Here is a 16,724-nt window from a genome sequence, read left to right as displayed (position 1 = left end):
TGACGTTATGAGTTTTAATCTATGGACTTGGTCAATGATCATGAGGTTCGATGAGGTTCGCCAAACCTTAAAAAAAAATTAAAGTTTGCCAAACCTAAAAAAAAATTAAGGTTCGCCAAAATTCAAACCCCAAGGTTGAAGTTCAACGAATCTTGTGACATAGCAGAAAAGTACCATTGTGGTACCACGTACTTTATAAATGTGCGTGACTAAAGTACACCCTAAAGGCTATATGGCCATCACACAAACTTTTTCATCTGTACTGAAAACAATTAGTCTAACCTTTCTTGGTCCACAAAATTCTTTCACCTTAAGGTTAATATAATTATAATTTCACACAACCCTAGTTGATTTATGCACACCATTATGTAAAAAATGCAACAAGTTTGATTTCTCCTAAAGTTGTTAACCAAAATCTTGCTAATAAATGTGAATAGACAGCTTTGTAAAAGTTAAAATGGCACTATAGGTAAGGCCATGTTCTTGTGCACAAGAAGTTGAAAGTCAGAAAATGTATGCTTCAAGTAGCACACCTCATTAGAAAATGCCTAAAGAAATGAGTGGTAGCAAGACTTTTGTTGAGCAGAGAATCACAAGGAACTTTATATCCAATATACCAGCCAAAAAAATATTGATATGCAAATCAATAGATGGTTGGTTTAGTTCTATTCATGATCATTGTGAATCATGATTGCTAAGGCTAGTCATCTAAGCGTTCTAATTAGTATCATGAAGATGACATACGGGACTCTGAATTTTTTTTGAGGATGGGGAGAAACGTTCCAAGGGTCTTTCTAATATATACCCTTTAGTTTTGCGGTATAATTGTCAAATCATCATTGGATTATTCATTTGACGGGTGCAATCATGCAATGACCAGTAAAGTTTTCAAATTAGCATAAATTGTTGAAAGAGGGAGAAATATGATGGCTTCTTTATGCGTAGTTCCTATCTTTTTGCGTCCTTCTCTGGCTCAGATTTGCTCCTGCCAATCTATCTGTGTATCCATCTCTATCTATTTATCCATCCATCCATCCATTCAACTATATGCATGTCTGGATATACATATGTAAGCCTGCAGAACTATGTTTTATAGTGTGTGCTCTCCTAAAATTTGAGATATGCGTGCACACTGCATTTATTGGGTGTGCCTTGGGAAGTATGTATCCATTTTGACTTTTTCTCCATCTCATTTGCAAGGAGAAAAGATATATCGAACTGGTTAACATTAAATAACAAGGACTTGACAATTACTGTACAATAAATAAACCATGCTCATCCTGATTCAGGGACCGAATAAATTCCCTGGTCCATTAAATCAGAGAAACATACACCAGAGAAAATTCAGGAAAACAAAAATATTCGATAATACAAAAAATTACAAGCTACACAGGCAGCATCCTCAAAACTTCCAGTGCTCTAGTTGCACCTCTGCTTTAGTTAGGTCTTTCTTAGCTTTCTTCAAATGATAAAATATTGGGCAGTCACGACTGCAATAAGGATAGGACATCAATGTAAGTATAAAAGAGATAGTAATTGTAAAAATAAAAAAAACATCCTATTAATTAAAAACAAATACATGATCACACAAATGTTACAAAATACATCCATAATGTACATTTAAATCATGTTATGAAAATGTAATACTTGAAATATAGCATTCAAAAACCTTGTGCAAAGAACATCTTGGTGCAGAGAGCCTTGGCATCGCTGACATTGTGTCCATAGTTTACCAAAGAGCATTTCTAATTCCCTCACTGACATTGATCAAATATTAGTGTCATATGATAGAAAATCTAGGTGAGAACAATAGACACAAGGCCTACTTTAAATTCTCCAAATAAAGAGTAATGGTATTAGAATACCAGCTTACCATTTACAACTGTTTTCTGATTCTGCTTCTCTTCCTTTGCAATGTGAACAAAGTGTCTAATCTTCTTTGCTGCAATGGCAACATGTAATCAGGTAACATCATGAATTTTAGTATGAAGCAACCTAACCAGACATTATTATTATAAGAAATCTAGGCAGTTTCTTACAAGGAGAGCAGGCATGGAATCATGCAACCTCATAGATTTTTCCACATCAAAAAGATGAACCCTAGTAGCTTTCTAAAGCGCCAAACTGAAATAATAACTACTCTCAATTGTGCACTACTATAAGCAAGGGAACCACATGCAGGACACCCTCTACTTGTATTAACTAAATACCTGATAGGTGTTTTACAACCAATACAACTGAGTTGTTTCTTGGCAAATTTCATAATTCCACTATTTGAAGGAGTTGATATGGAAACTGCTTGTGTGTGACTACCATGAAGAAGCTCCTTGCCTGCATTCTTCAAAATGGGCTCAAATATTCTCAACAGCAGCTACAAAGCAAAAACAGGCACTAATAAAAAACACTTAGTTGGAAAGAATTACTATCTATCCAGATATATTTGAAACACTAGTGAAATTTTCAAAAAGAGCATAAAATGCAGGTGATGATGCTTTGGTCTTTCATCTTGCTCAGTTGACTCTCCAAATAATATTGTGGATCAATAGGGATGTTATTCTCCAGTACGTAAATTGGATCCTCAGATTTCTCATATGCCTGAGCCCAAGTAAACACATTAGTCATTATATCCATAATCCCTCTGTAAATTATGCCTCCAAATAAAACATAACAAAATAATTAAAATAACCATTTTTTAGTGCAATATCGAGACTTATGCTGAGCACAGAAGGGGTTAATTATTACCTTGGCACCTTTTGCAGCCTTTATGATGACATATGGAACACGATCACCCACAGTTGGAGCAGTTGCATCATCCCTCTGTAAACCAGGGGAAACTTGGCTTTAAAACACGACATCAATTTTAAAAATCCAACAATGGACTCATTGTCAATAAAAAGAAAAATATTACAAGAGTCTTTAGATGCACTGTAGTAATAAAAATAGAGAGATAGGATTGAAATGGAACCAGAAGGCATTGCACCATACATTATACTTGTTCTGAGAAGTTATTTCTAGTATTTACCTTCCGCATGCGCTCAGCTAGTTCCACGTGTGCTGCCTTAACTGCATAGTCATCTCCAGTCTTTGTCAGACCCTGACTCAACAAAGAGATTGTTAGCACAGGAAAACAACAATGCACTTAAGAATATGCTGATAGCCTTGATAAAGGATATGACCTGCAAACATCTGCTTCTGCCGCAGCTAAACAGTAATCAATTTTTCTCAGGATGAGATTAGAAATGCAGATATATTATATATTGCCATGTTTTGATTCTCTTCAATTGTATAAGAGCCTCCCTTGACACTTCTTCCTCCCATTGCTAGCAGTAAATATTGATTGAATCCCTTCCATGTACAAAATGTAGGGAGAAGAAACATGACAGACTTAAAAAGGAAACTTCCATGGCCTGCCGCAACTAGGTATATAGTATATACTTCTAACACTTGAAACCATGAATATGTAATAAGTGACTTGCTCACAATGTAAATCTCCTCTTTCCCCTATCATATTTTCTCCATTTCGAAAGTAAAAAATGGTCAAACAAATTTGGTCATAAACATGCAGAACGATTCATTGTTCTCACCTTAGTTATCACCAAAAGTGACAAATCCATTATGTTCATTAACAAGTCAGAAATAGTGTTCTTGACATACTGCACTGCACCAGGTATGTCATGATCAATGAGTATTTTGTGAAGGCACTCTGTAACCAAGTTCTTTACCAGCAGGAAATTGTCCCTTCGCACTATTTCAATGCTTGTTGATATGGAATATTTAAAAGATCAAGAATATTTAATAATTAATAAGGCATCAAATAAATTATTTTTCTAAGAGCATTTTGATCCTTCACAAACACTAAGGCCTGTCTTTGAAACAAAAATATCAGGTTTGTCACCTTTAGTATCCATTTTGTCATAAGCATCTGGCTTTGTCCACAACAACCCAACATATCTTTTCTTGTTGATCAACAAGTATGGGTAGTATATTTTTTCAAATTCTAGTTTAATATGCTGCATAAAAGCATGTGTTAAATAACACACTGATTAGATGCCAAAGATGCACCAAACAGATGCAGATAAGCCACGGAAAAGCATAACTGATCATCTTGTCTGTGCATATTTACAAAGATCTCATGGAAGTGGAATGTCAAAAGAAGATTAATTTTAAAAAGAAAGGTGATATTAAAACATTCATCCATACAAAAACATCATTAACAACTCTAGAGGCTTTATGGATATTTAAAATTATTGACACATACCTTTGTAAATGTACCACTAATATAATCTGAGGCTTCCCTCCCTAGCATCATGACCTCTTCTACATTTGGTACACCAAACTGTATCATAGCTGAATCTGTATCTCCATATACAACCTAGATTCAAATATAAAAATGTAATATCAAGATTTACAGTAGAAATCTTGGTTACGATCAGATCATCCATTATGATTTCAAGAACTTGGACTATCACCAATACAACAAGTGTACTTCCTGTCATTACTGATCCAGTTCAAAGGTTACAAATTCCTTTAGTTGCTAAATAATAGCCTACCTCAACATTGTATTGGTAACCACCAACTATTGTGAACCTTTCTTCAACTAGCCTCTTTGTATGTTCTATCATTTGATGGCCTGACAGGTGGAAAAAAAATGAGATGATTAATGATATGAAATTTTAAAACAATACGTAAAATCGATATTGTCTGATGGAACAGAGAATGTGTCAAAAGATCAAACTGGACTTGTAATCAAAATATAATAAGAGGGCCTAAGCATATCATCTTAGTTGTACAAGTACACATGACTAATTAATGCAATTCAAGAACTCACTCTTATTTGTACAAGATTGTCAATTACAGTTCATACCCAAAACATTATGCCAGGAGGAAGAAAAGAATTACATGGATATAATTGATGCCCAAAAATAATCAATGTGAACGGCTGATACATGCATATATAGAATAAGAGAGGACTACAAGCATCTCTATCTTGTAAGTAAAATAAGCACCAATAACATTACAACTAAGAAAAACAAAGGGAGAATCAAGGTGTCCATGGATTTAATGTTTTTTTTTCCATGGAAGAACTGTGAAATTACTATAGCTTGTCACTCTCGACGAAATCTCCAAACAGGGCAATTGCCCAACAGTGGCACCAGTAAACCCATAAACTGAATTCGCATTGATCTGCAAGTGCACACAGTCAAAACTATCTTATGCATTTCACCAGCATACCTAGTTTTACTTTTATTCCATGTCCAAACCATAATTAATATAGACTTGACAAAGCTGTAATTACCTTCAAAGCCAATTGTCGGCCATCCAAGACAGCCTTTTCAAAAGGATCTTTAGCCTCCTAAACAAGATTACAGGAAGTTAAAAACTGAGATGCTAAGTGGAAAAAATACAACCATGTAATGTGAACATAGGAAGCACTTAGTTCACCACCTTTAGGTCTGCCTTGGCTCTTTTCCTAGCAGCCAGTAACTCTTCTAGGATCTCTGGGAATATGCCCTAGGTAACAGGAAAAAGAGCATTCAATTTAGCATCATCAAAAACGGTCAGCATATGATGGTTAAAAAGTAAATAATGAAATAAGTATCAGCGATCGTCGTAAAAAGTCATCTATGAAAAATAAGCCCATCCTGATCCAGCTTCAAATAAATGCCAAAGCCTACATAGATTTGTGAGTTATAAGAAATCACAAGCAAGGAGAAAGTGTATACCTTCTGTAAAGTTGGCTTCACAAAAGTCTCACCCGATGGTGTTTTATTTACGCACTCTGGCTGGAGATTAAATTTTGCAATGTCCTCTGACCTCACCAATGTTGAGAAGGATCAAGAGCCATTTTGCAATTGTTTTAGTTGATAGTGTGAATATCTCAATCCTCCAATAATATAGCTTATATGGGGATGCCTAAGGGGCAGGGTTACTTAACGGATGCCAGGCTTATTGGTCTCTGTATGCATTTCTCTTTCAGACCCAGTATAGATGTACAATTTTAGTGACATCTAAGACAATGAGAATGCTCAAGTGGCCTAATTATCATCATTCACAACTATCATGAAGGAGTAGGATGATAGGTTTTTGTTTCATATATCAGATAAGAATTCAACCATCAAATTGGGAAGATCTTACGGAAGGAGCAGGATAAGGGATTTTTGTGAAAACTGGGTAAACATTCCATTTGCATCATGAAATAGCACATATCAAATTCACATGGTAAAGCATAATCCCAAGATAGTAGTGTTTTCAAAATTGTTGTATTCATATTATCAGAATCTACCATTGCAATAAATTTCAGCAAAGATTGGATAGCAGGATTCCAATGAAAACAAATTAGGAAAGAGGCTAATCATTATATTCTTCTAGTTATCCTATTCTATAAGGTTCATGGTGAAATCACAATGTTCTCTTGTTTAAATTGTATTTTTGAATGCAGATATGGATTCAACACGTTTGAAAACCCCAAGGTTTTCCCAAGGTATATGAATTGTGGGACTCGATAACTTTTAATTACAATTTTCCTGATATCTCAACAGATTTTGAGCAAAATCAACCAGAAAAGTTGTCCAAAACAAGGCCAAAAGGTCACCCCGTTAGAATATTGTGATGGGCAATTGGAAAATCTTCATCAGTAAGCTAAGGTTCGAGTTAATTGGGTATCCTATCGGCTCATAAGTTAGGGCCTAATGGATCTCGGATATAGTAGCCTTTTATGCAATACGCTTGGTAACTGCATCCTCTGTTGCATCTCTTACCATGAATGTATGTCAGACAACTATATATTTGATGATCAAACCCTAAAACAGAGCACTTCCCATTGCGATAATGTTTATAGCTTAACCACTGTAAATCCATTTGTACATAAATCAACATTTTTATGTGCTTTGGGGTCTTTTGACATAAATCTACATGCTGACCAATTGAAAAAACAATCATGAAAGCTGATGTTAGCTTCAATTCTCTTAGGCTTTTGTGTGTAGAATAACTACTCTACCTTGTATTTGCTCTTATATACTTCCACAGTCGTTGCACGTGCGAGAAGCATGTAATGGCCCGCTGTGTACATTTCATTTGCATCACGTCTCTGAAAACCACAAAGGCCAGGAGCAAGAATTTTGACATCATATCCTAGGGTACAATATATAAAAGGTTCGTTGAATATTATCCATTGTTTAACCCGATCACCAAATAATCGGAAACATGCTTCTGCATAGGCAGTGAAATCAGTCCTACATCATGATATCATTATAACATAAAAATGAGTGATCCGTAGAGCATGAATATCAAAGTACAGAAACTTAAGTTTTGCTAATGGGGAAATCCTAATCATACACTATGTTTGGACTCAGAAATCCTCCATATTCATCCTCTAGAGACTGGGGAGTATCCCAGTGAAACAAAGTGACAGACGCTTGGATTCCTGCAATCAGCACCATTCAGAGAAAGAGATGATCAGAACCTAATAAATAGGCTACATTACATGTGAGATCAATCAAGCTACAGTAAGTGAGAATATTGGATATAACCATTCTGGAGGAGTTCATTGATGAGGTTATTGTAATAGTCTACTCCTTCCTCATTGATCTCTCCTTTTCCCTCTGCAATAATTTATACACATTTGGTTAATGGACATCATAGATATCAAATTCATCTGTGAGAATTAATAAAATTTGCTGGACATTGAGAACTGTGAATGTGTTTGGTGATTAATTTTCTCTGTTGGAGCTTACTTGGAAATATACGAGGCCACAAAATCGAGAATCTGTTGGTATTCACTCCCATATCTTTCATCAGTTTTACATCTTCCTGAAGGATATATGAAAAATTATAAAATGTTTTCTCATTTATGAATGAGATACAAAGAATTTAACCTAATCCCAATATCATTAACAACTACCATATTAGGAGCCCTGGAATTCTAAACCATTTTTTTTACTAGGCCGTAGTTAGCTATTCTATTCAAAGGAAGAAGATCAATCCATTTATGGGAGGCTTATTAGCTGATCCACTGCTACATCACCGTTTTTTCCATCAAGAATTTTGCCTGCATTGGAAAGTAAAAAGCACACATCAACATACATGTCATGATAATGAGATTCCTCAAACTATGAAATCAAAGAAGAAAAACAATCTGACCTGGTGTTCATGAAAATGAGTCCCAAATGCTTGGGCCTTTTCCACCTTCATTGGTAGCTCCTTCACGCTGCATTAATCATAAATGTAGACAACAACGTTACACGTTGATTTGGCATGGCAGGACCTTTACACATTGCATTTTCTTGATTGTAATTTAAATACCTTGAGAAGTAGAGAGAATATAGACTGAAACTAAGAATTACCAGTACCTGATAAGCAGAAGTTGCTATCCCAAACATGAAACCTAGAGGAAAGCAACTCCTCCTTACTATGTTATCACCATTAATCTCTTCCATTCTCAGCTTGGATGTATCACCAATTATAATCTTCTGTAATTGTCTGCAATGGATTTACACCATTTATATATCAATGCTCAAGAATATGATGCAGCTTAGAGTCGCTTTAGGAAGGGTACGTGTCCTGGTGTCCAAGTGCAAAAGACTGGAAGGTTTGACATCTAACTCCTGACCCATGTTGATAGCAGTTGGCAGTTAGGGAGGGTAAAGCTCACCGCAGGATCAAAATAAGCAGCATTATTAAACATTATTATTTTAACTATTTGGATAGTCAAATGTAACGAAGAACATCAACAACAACTGGCATGGAAAAAGCAGTAAAAATAGCAATTGTCCCAAAAGGTACCAAGAGAGGCTGATAGGATTATTAAATTGGAATTGTTGAATTTTTCTAGAAGATATGTTGGTTCAAGTATCTTTCTTGTTGTACTCTTTGATCCTTTGTTAATATGGAATCAATAGAATTTTCATCAGAGTAGACTACTTTGATCCAAAACACCCAAAAGAACATCATAAACCCTGAACACATCAAATATAAATGAGTAGCACAATTCCTAAGAAGAATAATGATAAGCTGTACTATGACTCCTTAGATACTAGGAGAGTAACTCCTGATACCCAAAATATTGCAATATCAAATGATCATAGACAATTGTGCATGTCAATGATCATAATAATATCATATATTTACACCAAATATATACTAATTCTCAGCCATTACTAGTGTAGTTCCAGTTCCAGGACTCCTTAAATTCATTGGAGGGCCATAACAATTACCTCCCTTCTAAGAATGCTTCATTCTAAAAGCATAAGATCCAAATTACTCAAAAAAGTATGGCAAGGATTGACAGACAAATATAGATGGAGATTATAGCTCCCAAGAATAATAATAATGATAACTTACAGAACAATTTCTAAGATACTAAGAGAATATAACCCCTAATAAGTTATAACCCAAAATATCATAATTTTATTAGATAGTATAGAACAGTAAATATGAATTGACTATAATAATCTCCTATATATACTAATTCTCAGCCATTACTCACATAGACCAAATTCCCAAGGATATCTACCCTTTTCTTATACAAGTGACCCTTATATTTGCTAGAAGACCATAACATATACCCGGCTTAATATATTCTAGTGGTTTAATGATTAACATAAACATTGAGTTTACAAATAATGACAGCCACAAAATACTAAATGTTTTATCAAGCATGCAGGAGAGGTATTTCTGCTGCCAAATCAAAACATAATTGGAGGTGACTGTGCCAAACAGATAGCAATAAATGGTTTGAAAACTTAGTACAGCTGAATGGAAATGGCATCAAACAACAAACATTCAAAATATTTCCCGGAATTCTTATTGCAAGGTCAAACAGAACACATTCAAGCGTGAACCCCTTACAAGCACAGTAACTAATTTGGATAATAACAATTAACCTACCAATAAGAAATGTCAAAAACAGTTAGGTTGCCTACAAATAGTTAACTAGGCAAATAAGAATCGTTCAAGATCCACAACAGAACTAAAACGAAAATGGTGAAGCCCCTGCTGAACAAGGGCAATTACAAGAAAGTCCTTAATAAAGCTGAAACCACAAGTAAATTGCAGGGCTCTGGAATTGTTAAAAGATTCTCCAAGGAATTAGAACAACCATTGTACCTATTTATCTTTTTGTAAGTCTATAATGCCTATATTTATTTCGTAAAGGGGACATCCTTGGACACAGAGTCCCAATCTTGAAGGATATCCTCAACATCCTGGACATGGGGAATAATGTCGTCTGCAATTGATAGGGTGACAATCGTCAAAGCCTCTCTTAAATTGTGGTATGTATGAATTGTCTTCATCCTTTATTCCCTAACAGCATAATTCTTCCCATGTAATTTATGGCAGTCAGAAAGCATTCCTCCTTGTGTAAGTCTTGCCATAACTACTCCTTCCTAGACGCATATCAGTTTTAATAAACTCTCAACCCTGTGTGTCGGTTTCAACTCTTTGGAGAAAAGCAAGGACAGAGAATCTAGTCCTGACTTCAAACACCAAAACCCAGTTTTTGTTGGTTGTACTGTGAGAGCATTTAATGAACTGTTTCACCCTGTCAACCAGAGGTTTCAATGTGTGACCAACAAAGCAAACAACACTTTCCGTTTAATAAATTTACTCTCTTATCGTACCAACAATCTTCCAATGCTACAAACAGCAATGATTTTCTCCAATCAGCAGCATGAAAATAACATATACGATACCTTCATATTTTTCCTCTTTGTTTTCTTGATGATAAATTTTTAAGAATACCGTGAATCTGAAGATACGACCTACTGCCTCCAGGTAGCAGTAATAATGAATAGCATCCAACGACAGGAGCAACAACGAACTCTACCATCATCTTTTTCCTCTTTCTTTTTTTGATGATCAAGTTTTAAGAATACCTGGAATCTGAAGAGACAACCTATTGCCTTCAGATAACATCCAACATCAATAGTAGTCATTGGATAGGAGCAACAATGAACTTGTGTAATCAGCATCTGGTCACAAAAGCCTCCAGAAAACAAACCAAAATGATGATTTTTTTAGCAGAAATGTATTCTTATTACCATTAACTACTTCTTCATGATGGTAGCAACATCATCTTCTGGAGTGGTCTCTTCAATGTCTCATATTCTAAAGCAAAAATGGTTCCCTAGTTATTTTAACTTTTCATAAAAATGTAGCAAGTTTAGCAAAAGTGGCAGATTCAATAGCAGTTGTAAGGAACCTCAAATCCGGAGAAATGCTTTGTGTGACATCATCAAATTCTACACCTAGAAGGCCTTTTCTTCAAAATTTTGCAATGAACAACCACAAAATCAGCAGCCACACCAATTGGAAAACCACACAAGTATCCAACAGATGCAAAATAGTTGTAGTAAACACAATTTATCCAGCACATAAAAAACGCAATGTCACCTCAGCATTCTTAAAGCATCATTTCATCTGTTGCAGTGTTTATGTGGCAAATGCATACAACATCCATACATTATACTATTAATCTATTCATCTGTGCAACTTACAAAATGACAGTACGATTTCCAAGCATCATAATGGCAATAAAAATACAAACAACTGCAATAATTTAATGGAAAAGCAATGTTAGTGTCTGCAATAAATTAAGCCATGCAATTCTTCTTAACTCAAACGTACAGCTCAAACATATCATTACTGATGCTGCTGCACCAATCTTCAATATGCTAGCTCCAATAAATGCCACTGATAGGCTGACAAAAGGTCTGCACATCATGACAATCAACTGTAGAAGATTTTTGTTGGAAATGATATCTCTACCATTGTGTAGTTGTGATACCACATTGATTTTGAGCATGAAGGTTTTCACAGTGAGTAATAAATGTACTATGATTTTCTGAAATGTGTTTTAACAATTAGCCTTCCATTTCTTCATCTTCGTGCTCATCATCCTCGAGTGTAAGATCACCAAGAAGCTCATCCAAAGGTACAGAAGGAACATCTTCACCATCTGTCATAGACGTTGTATCCGCTCGTTAATAATTTTCATTTCTGTACAATGCAATCTTGGATCACATCTCCTGGTCTTCCTCCAGTTCATCCAAAAACTTTTCATAGTCCTCCCATTCCTTCACATCCTCCATTCTACCTCTGGAAGATGGTTCAACCTCCATGGGCAATGTCTTAAGCTTCTAAGGCCTAGGCTTGCCCTACTTCTTCTGGCGCTTCTCTTCATAACTTTTCTTCACCAAAACCACATCTGGAAGATTAAGTCCTTTGTATTTATCTAAATCCACATCATTAGTATTTGCACCATAGAGATCAAAACCAAGAGCATAGTCACCAGGACTCAAAAGATGGCCCAGATGAGTTTTCACTGTAAAAATAGTGTCATTCTTTCCAAAGTCTAAAACATGGGCTACCTTTGCCTCTGCCAATGAATACTTGATACCACCCATAGTAGTCAAACCCATCTCAACTTCAATATCCAATACAATATATTCAGCCAACTGCCAGTTTGAAAGGAGAGGCTTAAAAGGAACCCTCCAATACTAATTCGCATCCATAAAAGCATGCCTCGAAGTAAATGGGTCAAGCAGCATAATATGGGTACTCACTTTTGTGCACAGAACAAGGGGACCTAAGTTACCCAAGTTTGCCGCAACCTTTGGAGGGAGGCAAATCAAATCCTCCTTGCAAATAGGGTAGATCTGAACAGAGAAAGTGTACTTATAATTGTATGTATTGCTCTTTGAATCCTGAGACACAAGCTGTTTGTCATTGCGATTCAAAATAGGCACCACATTGCCCAAAAAGCTCACAAACCTAACTGCATGACTTCTATTAGCAAAGAAAAAATCAACACCCTCGTGCACTTGTTTAACATTGACTGCCTGAGCAGCTGCACCGTGCTTGAGAATCAACTGTTCCAGATAGAAGAACGTTCTCCTGTGGCTAACATGCTGCCTGACTTGCACAACAGCCACGTACTAATCTGGGTTGGACTGAACCCTTGTACAGTGTTCACACATATGATCTTGCTGAACATATTCAACAACGTAAGCCTGTTCCAATATAGCCCCATTGAGCACTTCCTTCTGTATTCGCAACTTGACCTTGATTCTCTTAGAATGGGGTTCGGTCCATATGAATTCAGCATGTACAAGCCTAACCTTGTTCAAATTCTTGAGCCTCTTAATGCAAAATGTTAAGAGTTCCTTGGATTCTAATTGGGCTTTTATCCATGTTTTGGGGGGCTGTAAATACGAATTACATTCAGGGCAATGAAGGACTGTTACGTGTTTTTGTAGACCTTCTGTGATATCCACTTGGGTTCGTATACAATTAACACACATGTTTGTTGCGTTGGGTGGCATGGAAATACTGCACATACAACACAATACTCGACTCGCAGTCTACTGTACTGTAATCATATCGGCCATTGGACCCTCGACCATTTCTACACCGTTTTAGACCACGAAATGAAGGAATCTGCATCATGTTTTAGCATAGGAAATGTAAAACAAATAAGACAGAGAACAAACTTACTCCAAACACTTAAGCGATATAAGCAACACAAGATTTCAAGTATTTAAAGATAAAATGCATTAGATGTTTTTCATAAAATAAAACCCTAAAACCTACCGCTACAGACTGTAAAGGCCGAGAAGAATTAACTGCTAAATTGTTCTACCGTGATCAATTTAGAGCCTGAAATACAAAAATTTAAAAAGGCTTTTTGTAGATCCAAAAAATGTGGGTAAAGGGTTAGTTAATGCCAACCTGGCGGATAACAGACAGGTCGAATTCCACCCTGAGAACTTGAAATGCCCTGCAAACAGCGGTGGAAGGCTCTGATAAAACCTTTGAACCAAAAATGGCCACGACAGATGGGTAAATGATTTATTTTGCAGAGCAAAGAAAACTCAGCGAGAATGGAGCAAACCCTGCATCAACAATACAAGGCTGTACTGATCAGGTATCGCTCTAGATAATAAGGTCATTTGATTGGGAGATGATTGGTTCATCGCTACATTCCAGGATATGATGTGACTCGAGGATTTGAATGAAGAAGTGGAAAGCAGAGCAACAACCTCCATCATACCCTCATTCAGCTGTGCATCATCTTCATCAATAATTCATTAACAAAACACATCAGAAGAATAAGCAAATGAAGAATGGCCATCATCATAGGATCACAGTAGTAGTAGAACTTAGAAGAAGAAGAAGAAGTTAAAGCACCTCTGCCGATTCAGAAAATAAGAATAAAGAGGTGGTCGCGGGTGCAAGTGTATGCGTGAACTGAAAAGAAACCCTGATTGTCGTCCTCCAGCTCTGAAGAAACCAGAAAATCCAAAATGCCACTTTCTTCCAAGGAACTCTTCAAACCACTGTTCCAAGGCTGGCTGACAGAGGAATTCTCCAAAGCTTGAGATTTCGATAGACACAAAACCACTTGCAAAAATGAAAGCAGCTTTCAAACTATAGAGCCGCCCAAACCCTAAGCTGCGAATAAGCCATAATATTGAAAAGTGAAAATCCACTAAGATCTTGAAAACTGGAAATCCACTGAAATCGTGGGGAGGCTACCTCTTATAGAAGAAAGATTGTGGTCTTAACCAGATGTCTGGCGAGGCCAGGGGCTCGTTTGCCTTGTAACCGCTTTAGAGGCCAGAAAAGAAATCCAAATGCCTTGACTGTAGGTTTTCCAAAAGCAGCGGGTTTCCAGGTTTAGCGGGAGGAAAGGCTGGTCGGCTCCCACTTCGATTTTTCCTCGCGGCTTTTCTTACGGTTCGAAAACCAGGCTTGAAGCGGTTTCTTTGTTGATCGCAAGGCTCTCGGATGGTAAGTGGTTTTGGCTCATCGAGAGCGATGCCACTCAACTCTCCCCACGTGGCAGTGGTCAGAATCTTCAAACCACCCTTCCCCGTGCCTTATTCTCCTTGCATCTTGGTGCTCCGATATCCCTCAGTGCCATCCATTTCAACGGAAGCTTTCAACGGTCAGATCTCGTCGAGCTAGTTTGGCGGGCGAAGAGTGTGTTCACTGTTTACAAGTTTACAAGGGGAGGTTCAAAATATATTATGAAAATATATTAAATTAAATTTTAAAATTATAAGTAAAGGTTTATATATATATATATATATATATATAGAATGAGTGTTATTTTATATTATATAAAACATGTATTAAGTATAGTATAAAAATGACTCACCAAGTTTTAAGGAATGAAAAGGAATTTATATAATGTGGATTTAGTCATTTAATAAATCAGATAATAGAGCTTAATTTGTTTAATTATTATTAAAGTATTATGTTGAAATGAGTAATAAAAATTGAATTTTTTTATTTAATATTAAAATATTATGTTGAAATTGATAAGTTGTTATTTTACTTTATTATTTATTAGAAGTGTGAATATTTATATTATTATTATTTTTAATATATTGTGTGTGTGGTATTTTGAGTTAATAAGAAATTTAAGTGTATATTGATTATCGATAAAGAATTTATTGTCAAACCTATTAGACATACCAAATCATTCATGGATGGTAATGGTGGTAGTGGTTCCAAGCATTTCAAACTATAAACTAAGTATTTAACGAGTGAAAATTAAGGTGGAAGAATCCCTAGTCTAACTTGAAGATGGATGAATCCATGATAAAAGATATCAAGTGGGAACTTGATGAGATAAGACAAGATTCACAATGAAAACCATGCAAGTGATGGATAAATCACTAGGGGACAACAAGCACATCATTTCAATTGTGGGGACTTGAACCCAAGCTGCTCTAGTAAGAGCCAAGCATCTTGACCTACTGGGTTACAATGGAAGCATAAGAATGGATTAAGCCTTCATGCAGGTGGATTGAGCATAACCTAAGACTTAAATAAGGATGACCTCATGTATGTGTTCCATTTGGATAAGCACAATATGTATAGTGATCATGGAATTTTAACATGATATTGATGATTTAAATGATTGTACAAACGATAATATCTTAACATTGAATTTGACTCAAATGTCCTTGGGGAAGGAAGAATATTCAACAAGAGATTAAGGCTCAATATGACAAGACTCATTTGAAATTTAATGATATACTTAGATGACTATACCTATGATGTAATGGTTAACTTCCTAATAGAAAGAACAAGAAATGTATATTGAAAAAGTAATTGGTACCTCGATGAAAACATGACACTAATAGTACCCATGGGATAACATAATCCTGTTCAGTGTTGGACCACATCCTCACATAAATCCTAGAGGGATGTTGAACTTTTTATACAAGTAAATGAAATTAATTCATGATAAGAATGATTATAGTGTATTGTTGTTCTATATTTGATAAGTATTGAGATGATTCTCATATTAACGATGTTTCGTGATATGATGGTATGTGGTAAATTTATATAGTTCTAATGAGAGGTTAACGATGTATATGTGGTGCTTATTTAATTATTTGTTATGATAATGATGTTGAATTCTCATCATGGATATGATATGCATAGGGATCATGATGTAAATTGACATGTGGTTCATTTATTATGAGATGTCATGATATATCCTTGATGCTAATATGTTGATGTTATAACTTATGAGAGTATTTATGATGTGAAACATGGGGTAATTGTATGAAAATTTTATGACATTCAAGACTATGCAGATCTTTACTATTCAAAATGTTGTGATAACAATCACTTTTTGTTATCAGGATGAAATGAAATTGTTGGCATCTGGACTATTTCTCTGATACTATGATTATAACTAATGCATT

General features: G+C 35.7%; 1 long non-coding RNA gene and 2 pseudogenes across 1 annotated transcript; all 3 read right to left on the bottom strand.

The window, feature by feature from the left end:
- Positions 1 to 1,402: 1,402 nt before the first annotated feature.
- Positions 1,403 to 5,831, bottom strand: LOC149154285 (DNA polymerase delta catalytic subunit-like; annotated as a pseudogene).
- A 1,271-nt stretch (positions 5,832 to 7,102) lies between these two features.
- On the bottom strand, positions 7,103 to 7,607 carry LOC149154284 (uncharacterized). The gene is made up of 3 exons (XR_016263024.1): positions 7,530 to 7,607; positions 7,336 to 7,423; positions 7,103 to 7,232 (listed from the first exon to the last, which is right to left on the bottom strand). It is a non-coding gene; the product is annotated as an uncharacterized LOC149154284 (long non-coding RNA).
- A 4,112-nt stretch (positions 7,608 to 11,719) lies between these two features.
- LOC149154283 (uncharacterized) lies at positions 11,720 to 13,391 on the bottom strand (annotated as a pseudogene).
- Between the last annotated feature and the right edge of the window lie 3,333 nt (positions 13,392 to 16,724).

Source organism: Pinus tabuliformis, chromosome 9, assembly GCF_031772625.1.
Source record: "Pinus tabuliformis cultivar Carrire ecotype Pingquan chromosome 9, CPIR1, whole genome shotgun sequence".
In the NCBI taxonomy this organism is placed as follows: domain Eukaryota; kingdom Viridiplantae; phylum Streptophyta; class Pinopsida; order Pinales; family Pinaceae; genus Pinus; species Pinus tabuliformis.
The sequence above is the reverse complement of the archived record's forward strand: the minus strand, read 5'-3'. Positions and strand labels throughout refer to the sequence as shown.